The sequence below is a fragment of the Anolis carolinensis genome, chromosome 2 (genome assembly GCF_035594765.1).
Source record: "Anolis carolinensis isolate JA03-04 chromosome 2, rAnoCar3.1.pri, whole genome shotgun sequence".
NCBI lineage: Eukaryota > Metazoa > Chordata > Lepidosauria > Squamata > Dactyloidae > Anolis > Anolis carolinensis.
In genome coordinates, this window is record NC_085842.1 from 228,414,905 (window position 1) to 228,428,369 (window position 13,465).

Sequence of the window (13,465 nt, forward strand, 5' to 3'; positions counted from 1 at the left end):
AACTTATCCTACTTGAAATGTTACTTTGTTGAATGTGTTTTATAGCAAAGAGATGTGGGTTTTTTTTTACAAATAATAAAAAATCTGGAAATTAAACTAAGAATGATTAACTGCTGAATAGTGAGCAATGTTAACACACAACCAAACCACAATGGAGAGCGAGAACTCAGGAAAGTCTTCATGCATTTAATTAAGTGGAATACAGCCCACAAAAGCTTGTGCCATAATGAATATCTAGGCTTTCAAAACACCTAAGCTTTGGTGCCTTCACAAAGGGCAAGTTGCTGTAAATGAACAAGAAGCCCCAAGAAATGAAAATATATTTAAAATAGTATTTTAAAATTTGTATGAAATAAGTAACATAATGGATGTTCCACAATTGCCATATCTTAATGTTAGGCTGGAAAATCTGCAATAATATAAAAGGCGAAACAAACAATACTAACCAAACATTCATTTGGAAAACTGAGCTGTTCAGGGTTTGTTAATCTTGCCATTTAAAAGTTCAAAGCTTCCTTCCAGACAAACCAACAATTAACAATCTTGAGCAGCAACATAAACAAGCGTCTTCATGACCATCTACAACTTGTCTTCCGTTAACTTCCAATTCCCTTTTATAAATGTGCTCTATTGAGATTGTGAAGGGTTTTTTTTCCAGAGGTCGCTATGTACATGATGAAAATGATATACAGGCTCTTGTAACACTATTGCTCAATGAAATCAAGGACTTGGTTAATGAAAATAATTACACCTCCTCCCCCCCTCCCCCCCACACACACAGAGTTGTGGAAATGTTTCGGTATATAATGTAGATAGCTAAATTCCGTCTGGTGGCTACTCTAAGACCAAACCTTTATGCAGTTCATTATTACATGGACTACAGCCCACCTTATGAGATCAATTTATACTCATGTGTAAGTTGACCTCACATATAAGCCTGGGGCAGGTTTGGGGGGCATAATAATTACAAATTTTGATATGACCCATGGATAAGTCAAGGGTCACTCCATGGAGAGTGATTCCATCTCACTGACCATTTTGCACATTAAACATATGTAGATCTACTTTCCTTCCCACTGATTTGACCTGGTAATTTTAAGCTCCTGTAAAATTCCAAACAAGGAGAATACTTTAGACCAGCTTCTCAAACTGTGCTCCTCCAGATGTTTTGGACTTCAGCTCCCACAATTCCTAACATCTGGTCAGCTGGCTGGCATTTCTGGGAGCTGAAGTCCAAAACACCTGGAGGAACAGAGTTTGAAAAACACTGCTTTAGACTTTGGTTATCTCTCCGATCACATACAAATATATTTAATTTGACTGGATGTAGCTTGCTTTGTTGCTTGAATTCTGTAGCTGCCATTTTAACAGATGAGTGACACACAACTGGGGAATAAATAAACTAGAACAAGTAAAAATCTTCTTCTGACTACATTACAAAATTGGAATAAGAGTGTGTGGTCAATGCCAGCCTTTCCCAAATGATGTCCTCTAGACTTCTTGGGATTTGTCATATTACACTGGCCACTTGGTGTGCTATTTGGAATTGATCTGAATTGTCCAAAGCTTCTGAAGGGCACAAGGCTAAGGATAATTGATCTAGTACGCAGAATAAGGAACCAACCAGGTTCAAATCCCTAGTCTGCTACAAATATCCCCTGAGTTCTTTAGCCATTTACCCCTTTTAGCTTTGTGGTCTGAATATAATTTAGTTAAGAAAGGAAGTGTGTAAGGGTGGGGCTTGCACAGTGCTCATTTGGAGGTAGAGTAGAATAAAAATAAACACAATATTTACCAATATAATAGCTTTTAAATTGACTAGAAACAATAGATGGCAATCAGAGGAAATGGGACCTTCATTCCCTTCCTTTTGTGGGACCAAAACCCACTCCATAAGGCTTTCCAGCCCTTTGGAGTAAATTTTAGAAGCAGCAGGATCCAGTGGAAGTACATTACTGAACCCTGGGCAAAATGAGATGTAGACATGCATTTCCTCGTGTACATGTCATCCATCTGGGAAAATTATATGGCATTACAATCCAGCCAAATTAAATGTGTCCCTATATGACCTTGAAACAGACTCCAAAATGTTCTCCAACATACACTTTTGACTGATAATGGCAAGTGAATTAATTCATGTTTTATGTCTATCTGGCGATTACACCAATATCAGGCCATATAGAATTAGAGGTGGTAAGGTGATCCTCATACAGTTTTCTGGAAATAATACTTTTCCTTACTTTTTAGCATATTCAGTTGTAGAGAAACTGTAATAAAGAAGTTGACACTTTTGTATTCGTTTGTTTTAAAAAATTTATAGACTTTTCCATAGCTTTGAAGCAAGCAAATTTATTTGCTGATAATTATTGTTTTTATTAAGATTACAGAAAGCAAGACAACATTCTTCTTGTTTATTTCAGTCAATAGATATAGGTAACGTGTACGTTGTTTTTATGAGAGAACATTAAATAATTTTAGCTAAAGCAAGCAGAATCTAAAAGGAAATAAAAGCTTGTATTGTTTGGAAACCTGAAAAAATATTCATTTTATGAGTGAAAATTAGTTAATTTGTGGTGTGTCTAAGATGTCTATCTTCAAACCAGTATTTCCAAGAGAACATTGAAAAGAAAAAAGTCTCAGTGAGAATGGCACAGACGGGATAATTGTGGGTATTGCACTATGCGAGCTACAAAGACATGTGATTTGCCAGAAAAGCTTTCCATAAATAAATCATATGTGCAGCCTACTAGGACAATGTAGGGCATTCAGCTTACAGACTGACTCCTAAAACTGAGACAGTTCACTGGGAATGAACCTCAAACTAGCCGTTCCATTTCATGGATAGGCATTCACAACTAGTTTCCTATGGCATTACTACAGGCTTTAACAACTTGAATACAAGTTATTTTCTCAAATGTGTTAAGAACCAGTAATTTCCCTATAAAAAAACACCTGAAGACTTCTTCCAAAATTCATCCACAGATGACCTTTTGTTTCCCTAGCCTCCACTTCTTTAATGATTTTCATTCCAGTGGCAACATTTACAGATGTGTTCAACATGCAGTGATGACTGGTGGGATAAACCTTCCCCCTTTCCCTCTGCTTTGCTGTTCACAAATGCTCCATAAAGACATAGTCCATAGCAAATGTGCTGCCTACTCCAGTTGCAGAAGATATATCTAGCTTCTCTTCCAGATGCAAACATGTATATTTCCTTATGAGAGAGAGTAACAGAAATTAGACACATCGCCATCATGCATGGACTCATAAGCTGATGAAAACCTCTCTGTCCAGATTCACATTGCCAGTACTCTGGCAAGAGCAGCCGGGTAGAGCTCCATTGGGACAGAAACTACGAGTATAATACGATCCCTGTATGATCCTGTATCTGCGGGACCAGTATCCATGATCTTCCAGCATGATATTCTTGGGCCAGCCAAATCAACATGCTTAAGAAACAAACCACATCCAAAGCCTATCACTTGAATGTCAGCACAATTGAAAATGCATAAGTTTGAAGAGGAAATAGTAGTCTGCGCATGGTGAACCCATGAACTTGTACAGATTATCTATGCTATTTAAAGGAATGTGTAAATATGGTTAATTTACTTAACAGCTCACCTGGATGATCTAAAACAATAGTCAGACAGGTGCTGTAAACCCAACAGGAAACAAATGTTATCTTAACAAAAGAAAAGGAAGAGCAGGAAGAGGAAGAAAAGAGCTAAAGAAGGGCCATTTGTTCCATTATAGAGAAATAACATCATGACAAAAGGTTTATTGAGTTGTCTGAGCTTGGACTAATACATAATCATACCATATCATTTTTAACACAGTCTTTTATCTCATGCTTCACTTTCACTTCAATATATATTGAATATTTTAGCTTCTGCCCTTGTTGTTTAAAGTACAGTAGTTTTTAGTTTGGGTTGTTGTATGTCTTTCGGGCTGTGTGGCCATGTTCCAGAAGCATTCTCTCCTGACGTTTCGCCCACATCTATGGCAGGCATCCTCAGAGGTTGTGAGGTATGGTTTTTAGTTTGTTATCTGCAGCTTTACTCTATCACCACCAGGTACATGGAAAAGATTCTAAATATAGTAAATACATGACTACTTGATCTTTATGACAGTGAGATAAAGGTGAAGTTCTAAAGAACAGGACTTGGCGCAATGTATGTCAGGCTCTACTTTTGGACAATTAGATAATCCATACGGTTGTTGTTCTTATTATTATTAGCAAAACCAGTCCATGTTTATAACTCCCAATAGTTTAATAACAGTCACAAAAAAGTGTTAAACCCACTTTCCAATTTGACCTACTAAATTTGCTGGTCTAAAGTAATTCCAAGGTAACATTCATCTTTGTTGTTGTGTTTCTTCAGGTGATTTCTGAATAAAAGGTTCCTAAAGGGGAACCTATCACAGGCTTTTCTGGGGCCGAGGGTGTGTAACTTGTCCAAGGTCTTGGTTTATTCAGGGAGGCCCACCCCAATCTCTACAAATAGTCCAACATTGAAACCACTGTACTACACTCAAGGGATGTTACATGCAATCCATTGTGTCCTGGGACACTATTCTGCACTTGGATGCCCCTTAGTTCATCACCAGAAACTGCAATTTTGTACCTGGTTCTGTTTGGTGGACTATGGAATGATGATGACGATAACAACAATAACATGGTTACTCTAGAAAACTATTCCAAAAGGCTTTGATGATAATCAGAATAAGAGGGAGGATTGCTACAGTTTTAAACAATGAATTATATCGTTCCATGGGAACAGAATGTCATATTGATAAAGCCATACTTCTCTCTTCACAAGTACAATGTGAGAAATTCGCTCCGAATGCAATGCTAAACTCATAAATGTAACACTAAAATCATAATAGGTCTTAGTCACAGCATTGCAACCTACAATTATGCACAAATACATCTGTGCACAAACTTACTCATGGTGCTACTTCTGACTTTTTTGCATCCCTGGATGGGAAAATGGCAAGCAGTGGGGGCTCTTTGGGGCTTCCCCTCAGAGAGGGGTTGAGATAATGTAGGGTGTCGGCACTTCTTTTAAGTTTTCCTGGGATGGACTAAGTTCTCACCTTTCACTATTCTACTCAGAGGTAGTGATGGTCCCTATTTTGGTAGAAGTAGAAGAATGGCCTTAGATTTATTCATGGCTCATATCAAAATCCATAATTTTGGCCTCTAAACTTTCTCTCAATTTATACATGAGGTCCACATATATGAGTATATACAGTACATATAATTTTATTTTGCCACATTTAATATCTTCTTGGCTCTTCTATCCCTAAGTTCAAGTTTTCAAGAAGTGCAAATTTTAAAAAGTACTGACTTTTAAACACTTGTTGACTATTGAAAACAAATGCTAAACATTTTAAATCAGTCTTGTGTGAATTTACTAACTTTCTAAATTAAAAATATATATCACAACACACTCCCACTCTTCAAAACTGTAGTAGTTGAGCAACAAAATCAATGTTTGGTAGAATGGGCACTGTTCCCATGGCTGTCAAATCGACACAACACAATACAGTTGTGAAAGTGAAATAAATTCCTAACGGATAGGGGATGCCTCTGCAAAACATTCACCAGGCATAAATACCAATCTGCATGCCCAAACACTGAGATAGGGCTGGAATCTCAAATGGACATAGTCACAATGCTGAAAAACTAATCTAATTTTCCAGTATATAGACAGCAATCCCTTTTCTCAATTATACTGAAACAGTCATTTCATATATGCAGTCATTATCTCTCCACACCCACCCACTACCTAGAACTGAAATGATTGTTAGCATGTGACCATTCTGGACAATCACACCAATATACAATTCTCCATTTAGAAATTATCTAGCAATTGTTTTCAATAACATCAGATAACAGTGGATGCCCTGAACATTTTAGGCAAATGTAGTTTCCATATGCATTGTGAGATTTCTTAGCCCTTACCAGATTTGGGGGATTAATTTCAGGAATTCAACGCTCACTTAAATCTCCTCAGTTGAAATTACTTAACAATAAAAGAATAACTTTGTCTGGATTGAACCGATCTTTAAATAATGCTTGTAGCCAGAAAAATCCTCATTTCAAATCTCACCAGGTGAATATGGGGTAGCCTTGACTTCCCCACAGCTATACGTCTTGCAATATTGTTGATAATTTTTTCTAGATTGCTGTATGACAAACCAGTTGGTGTGAAGCACTGAAAGTCTAAAAATTGGCCTGCAGTCTTCCAGATGTTCCTTTATCACAACATGGACACAGAGTATCACAAACTTACCAGGGACATCAAATAGTACAGTAACATGTTTTCTTTGCCGCTCTTAATATAACCTTGTGGTAATCATTGGACTGTAGTCTTTAAATTGCAAAGCTAAAGCAAATGCACTGAATGCAAACTACTCTTGAGGCAAGTGTATCCTTCTAGATTTTTCAACTGAAGACTTTACATTGTTAAGACTTTCATGATGAAAAGAAAAACCACACACACCCCATGTTAATCTTAACATCGTTTCAGAGAAAGCCAATGCTGCCCCTAAGATATTGCCATGGTTTAAATAACTTTAAATAATTAAACAGCATCCCTACAACTGCAATCTTATACCAAATTTTTCTAAGGCCGGTGTGGGAATCTTGTGACCTAGCACATGGTGTTGAACTGCAATTCCAGCACTACTATTCACCATGGAGTGTTAGTATTATTACATTTATGTATATCCTACTTTTATCTCTTGATCAAGACACAAAGTGGCTCACAACATGAAAAAACAATACAATAAAAACAATACAATATAAAATCCATACCATACAAATATTAAACTAGAATTAAACCTATACAATAACCTAAAAGACTAAAAATGTTAAAATTTGCAAATCACCTATATAGCACACACACACATATCCAGGATTACTCTTTAAAACTTTCTTCATTAAAAGCCTACTGAATAGAAAGCTTTTAGCCTGCAGCCAAAAGGATAATAATATTATTATATTATTATTATTACCCTAATAATATTATTATGTAATACAATGTAATAATAATAATTCACTATTATAATTGTATATTTATATTACATGCAATATTACTAATAATATTGCGATATAGTTGTATAATATATTGTATGTATATATACTTGTAAACCGCCCTGAGTCCCCTTCGGGGTGAGAAGGGCGGTATATAAATAGCACTAATAATAATAAAATAATAAATAACAAAGAGGAAGCCACTGTGGTCTCCCTGGGAAGGGGGTTCCAGAGTCGAAGGGCAGCTACTAAGAAGGCCCTCTCTCATGTTCCCATCAACCAAATTTGCAATGGAGGTGGGGCCAAGATAAGGGCTTCTCTTAAAGATTTTAGGACCTGCACAGGTGATCCAATCAGCCAAATAGCCTGCAACTAAGCCATACAGGGCTTTATAGGTCCAGCACTTTGCATTGTGCCTGGAAACATATTGTGCCTGGAACTGTTGCAACAGGAGAGTTGTGCAACGTATGATAACTAGGACTGCTGGATGTGGCAATCCAACATTACCGGGAGGGCTGCATGAAGCCATAATAATAATAATAATAATAATAATAATAATAATAATAATAATAATAATAATAATAATAATTGCAATTAAGGCCAAGATAGAAAAATCAGCTGATGACCCAAAATGCAGGAAGTTGACGAAACTATTGATCATGTCCTCAGCTGCTGTAAGAAAATCGCACAGACGGACTACAAACAGAGGCACAACTATAGGACCCAAATGATTCTTTGGGATTTAAGTCACAAGTACCACATGCCAGCAGTAAAGAACTGGTGGGATCACAAACTTTCAAAGGTAGTGGGAAATGAGCATGCAAAGATATTGTGGGACTTTCAAATCCAGACTGACAAAGTTTTGGAACACAACACACCAGACCTCATGGTTGTGGAAAAGAAAAAAGTTTGGATAATTGATGTCGCCATACCAGGTGACAGTCGAATTGATGAAAAACCACAGGAAAAATTCAGCCGTTATCAGGTCCTCAAGATCGAACTGCAAAGGCTCAGTACAGGTGGTCCAAGTGGTAATCGGCAAACTGGGTGCCATGCCAAAAGATCTCAGCCAGAATTTGGAAACAATAAACATTGAAAAAATTACGATCTGTCAACTGCAAAAGGCCACCTTACTGGGATCTGCACGCATCATTCGAAAATACATCACACAGCCCTAAATTCTTGGGAAGTGCTCGACTTGTGATTTTGTGATACGAAATCCAGCATATATATCTCGTTTGTTGTCATACCATGTCTTTCTGTCAATAATAATAATAATAATAATAATAATAATAATAATAATAATAATAAATGTTATTTGCACCCCGCCACCATCTCCCCGAAGGGACTTGTGGTGGCTAACAAAGCACTCCAAAGTGCTGTACATAAAATAAAACAATTACATAGACATAAAATTAATAATAACATGAGAATACAGCTGCACACACATTATGCTTTTTGATTGATGTCTCATTGAACTAACCAGATTTACAACAACTCTGTGCTTGTTTCCTAATATGCACAAAAAGCAAACTGATGGCAAAAACTCCAGAGCATTCCTAAATTTAATAACCTTCAGATGCCTTGGATTAATGAATCCCATAACCCCTAATCTGTCTGAAGTTGATAGGAGCTGTATTCTAAAGGATAGAGGACACCACTCCAGGGAATGTCATCCTAACAGATTGACTATTTTCCTATTCTAATCTGCTGAACTGAGCAAAACACCAAAATCAATTCTTCAGGTTGTAGGTAGCCTGTAACAGAAATGCCAAAGATGTAATGAAACGAAGCTGAAGTGTAAGTAAAGCAAATTCTCACAAAATAGAAACCAGTCAACGGAAATTAGAAACTGCCAGAAATAAGCTTGTTTCAATTATTCTCCTAAGGTTTCCTGCCTGCTTACTAATAATTGTTTGTGGAGGAGGGGTTGAAGAAGATGTGCAAGGTTTGAAAATAAATGCGCAAATACACTGTGGAGGGGAATGCAGCCCAATAGTCCCTTTTAGTTGCTCTGGGAGAAGACATGGTAATGGAATCACATAATCCTTTTCCCACCCACCATTTCTCTCCTCCAAATTGTCCCTCTTGAAACAGGATCTGTTTTAAAGATTTCAAATGACTGCAGATTTCATGGAGGGGAAAGTTCCAGTGTGGCAAGCCAGAGTTGGGAAAAGGCAAAGAAAGGATTGCTAACACCCCTTGCTTTTCGACTCAAAATTGCCTCTTTTCAAAGCGCCATCAAGCTACAATGTCATGCATATGTATGTAACATGTTGTTTGGCGCAGTCTAAAGGATTTCCATATATTAAAGAACAGGCAAAGAAACAAACAACTTTCTCATTCAACAATGTAATAGGCTTGGAACAGATAGACAGTGTTACTTCTCATTAGAAACACAGGAAGCATGAATGAACTAGTGGTGACATTCAACAGGGACTAGCCATGAAACTGCAGCATAAATCCAGCCTAAAGGACCTGCACTTCATTATGGGTAGTTGTCCTGCCAAAATCTTTCCCTACTGAGCCTATTTTTTAAAATTGTTGTGAGACCCCCTCCCAAATAGGCTTGTTCCAGAAACTGTGCTACTTCTTACAGGGAGAACACGGTTCCTTCCTTACATCTCTGTCCTTTACTTTGGTTTTCGTCCATGAGAAGGAATGAGTCAATGTTTTCCTCCTGTGTATTGTGATATCTAGAGCACCTTACAGTGTCCTCTACCCCACAACTAAAGGTCGCCCATGAGTAGCATGCCCGATTATTACTTGAGAAGTCCACTCTTCGACCTCCCTACTACTGCAAAGTACATAACAACCATTCTACAACACTGGCATTTAGTGTCCAGTCCATGCTCCTATACAACATTTGTGCTAGTGATGCAGTCTGGAGTACTGATTTAAATACAGTAGAGTCTCACTTATCCAACATAAACAGGCCGGCAGAATGTTGGATAAGTGAATATGTTGGATAATAAGGAGGGATTAAGAAAAAAGCCTATTAAACATAAAATTACATTATGATTTTACAAATTAAGCACCAAAACATCATGTTATACAACAAATTTGACAGAAAAAGTAGTTCAATATGCAGTAATGCTATGTAGTAATTACTGTATTTACAAATTTAGCATCAAAATACCATGATGTTTTGAAAACATTGACTACAAAAATGTGTTGGATAATCCAGAATGTTGGATAAGTGAGACTCTACTGTATTTACATCTTGCTACATATCTAAGTCCCCTAAAGGCACCAGATCTATTCTGATCTTGGAAGCAAAGCAGGGTCAGTTCTGGGTAGTACTTGGATGGAAGACTGCCAATGACTCCCAGGAACTGTAAGCTTTAATTCGGAGGGAGGAACTAACGAAACAATATCTGAGTATTCAGTGTATAAGAAAACCTTACAAAATTCATGGGGTTGACATAAGTCGGAAAGATGGCTTGAAGTCACACATACACATGCACAGAGGATCACTAAGCTCCCTTTTAGCCTCCCCATCCCACCTCATTTTCCTATTCCAAAGAGGTCCTGTTTCAAAGGCTTCAAATGACTGCAGATGGGGGCTATTAAATGTGGCAATTGTGAGTTTGGAAATGGCATTTCCTATCTTTCCCCTTACCCAGTTTCCATTTTCTACTGCATCTCAACTGCCCTGCAACACAGAGGCTGTTCAGCTTTCCCAAAATTTCCTACATATTTCATCGGGGACATGCCAATACAGCTGAAAAATCTGAACAGAGCATAGGCATATTCATTAGAATATGGAAAAAAGGCACTGTTTTACTTGACCACAACCGCATCCTACCCCCAAAACTCCATTGCCACTTGCTTGTCTCCCTGGGTGCTTGAATGGCCCCAGAAACATGAGTTTTCTCACAATCCATCACATATGACCCCCCCCCCCCCCCATGCTCTGTTCATACTCCATCAAATGCTGCAAGATGGGGAGGGAAAGAAGGCAGATCCCCAAATACACAGCACCATTCAAAAGTATTTAAGGGAAAATGGGGTGGGATATTGCATGGCTCAGAAGAACTAGATCAAGGTCATCTATACGCCAAAGACACACACACACACACACACACACACACACTGCTCAAAGGCAAGGGCTGTGGGCATCCATACCTATCCTGGCTGCAATCCTAGCCATGGACACGTTCTGAGCCGGCATGAAAGGGACTGCAGTAGACACCAAGGCTGTGCACACCGGTGTGTGCATCGCAAGGGTGTGAAGCTCTGGTGAAGTAGACACAGATGGAGGGCGAAACAGAGAGAGAAAGAGAGATCTCGAAAGGGGGGGAAGCATTGCATTTGGAGAGGGAGGCGGAACAGGGTAGAGGGGAGGCTGCGCAGGCACACACACACAAACCAAACTCACAAGTGCAGGAATCTCTCTCACACATACCTCTCTCACACACACATTTTTCTCTCACATACATATAGCTCTCCATTTCCCTCTCTCACACACAGCTCTCAGACACAAGTCTTTCTCTCACACACCTCCCTCTCTCATATATATACCTCACTCACATACACTCACAACCTTTTTCTCCCATCATTTCACACACGCTGATCTTTCTCATATATATTCCTCTTTCTCTCTCAGAGAGGTATGTAGGGGAATATATACCTCACTCTTACACACACACACACCCCTATCTCCCAGAAACCTCTCTTGCATACAGCCAAATACGTTTCTCTTTCTCATACACCTATCACACATATACCTTTTCTCTCACACACTCACAACCTCTTTTTCCCACCATCTCTCACACACCGATCTTTTCTCATATATACTCCCCTTCCTCTCTCAGAGAGGTATCTATGGGTACATATACCTCTCACTTACACACACACACTTTTCTCTCTCAGAGACCTCTCTCACATAGAACCAAACACTTCTCTCTTTCTCACTCACACACATCTCAGACATATACCTTTCTCTTTCACACACATATATACCCGGCTCACACTCACAATCTTTCTGAGACCTCTCTCAGACATGAGCACTTCTCTTTCTCTCTCACACACATACCTTATTCACACACATATGTATTTCTCTCTCACACACTCACAACTACTCACTACCATAATCTCACACACTTGATCATTCTTATATATTCCTCCTTGTCTCTTAGAGATATAGCTGGGAATATGTACCTCTCTCTTACACACACACACACCTCTTTCTCTCCCAGAAACCTCTCACATATGTCTTTCTCATACACATATGTAACTCTCTCACACACTCACCATCTTTCTCTCTGAGACCTCTTTCACAGGCATGAACACTTTCTCTCCCTCACACATCTCTCTCTCTCTCAATCACACATACCTCTCAGACCCTTTTCACAGACATAAACACTTTTCTCACATGTCTCACAAATATACCTTTCTTTCTCTCTCACACACACACCTCTCACATCTCTTTCAGACATAAACACTTTTCTCACACACATCTCACAAATATACCTTTCTTTCTCTCTCTCACACACACCTCTCACATCTCTTTCACAGACATAAACACTTCTTTCTCACATCTCTCACAAATATACCTTTCTCTCTCTCACACACACACACACCTCTCACACCTCTTTCACAGACATAAGCACTTCTCTTTCTCACACCCATCTCTCACACATATACCTTTTTCACACATATCTCTCACACATATACCTTTCTCTCTCTCACACACACACACACGTACCTCTCTCGCATACTCACAACCTTTCCCTTTGAGACCTCTTTCACAGACATAGCCATGTCTTTCCCTCTCATGCACACCTTTCACACATCTCTCTCACACCCCTCTCATGTATACCTCTTTCTCACACACTGTTCTCTATTTCTCTCATACCTTCCTCTTTGGCACACAAATCCTTCTTTCTCTCACCCACCCACCCACCCACCCCCTTTCTTTCTCTCTCACACAAAAAACACCTCACTCGAATAGGACAGTCGCACGTGTGGCATATATTTGCACACCCATCCATCCATTGGGCCGCTGCAATTCCTCCTGCATTTTGCAAAAGATGGAGACACGTCCTCAGAAGCGTCCCTCCCTCCCCGGCCAGTGGCCACCAGTTGCCTGCCCTTGTGAGGCGCTCGCCTCTCCTTCTCCTTTCCCAGCGCCAAGACCACGAGGCAGCAAGAAGAGAGAGCAGCAGCCAAGGCGGACGAGCCTGTGTCTGTGTATGGGTGTGATATCTACCTCTGCCTCGTTCCCCGGCTTCTCCAGCGGCGGGGTCTCTCTCTGTCTCTCTCCCAAAACCCCGGCGGGAAGAGCAGTTTCCTCGCCTATCTTCCTTCCTTCTCTCCTTCCACGCCGTCGGGTTCGCTTCCTTCGCGGAGGCGGCTTCCTTCCAAGCCTGGGAAGTGATGCAGCGCGGCGGTTTTGGGGAGGGGGGGGGGGAGAGGGAA

At 39.5% G+C, this 13,465-nt stretch overlaps 1 protein-coding gene across 9 annotated transcripts in view; it reads right to left on the bottom strand.

Annotated features, from left to right (window-relative positions):
* The window catches only part of palm2akap2 (PALM2 and AKAP2 fusion), a 408,244-nt gene that overhangs the window by 96,322 nt on the left and 298,457 nt on the right, over positions 1-13,465 (bottom strand). Inside the window, exon 1 of one of the 9 annotated variants that reach the window (XM_008103444.3) lies at positions 13,257-13,412. The exons of 7 other annotated variants lie outside the window; for them this stretch is intronic. The gene's annotated coding sequence lies outside the window, so the exon portion shown is untranslated. Of the gene's footprint in view, positions 1-11,170; positions 12,931-13,256; positions 13,413-13,465 lie in introns of those variants that run through there. One more of the 9 variants, XM_062971857.1, reaches the window with a different exon arrangement.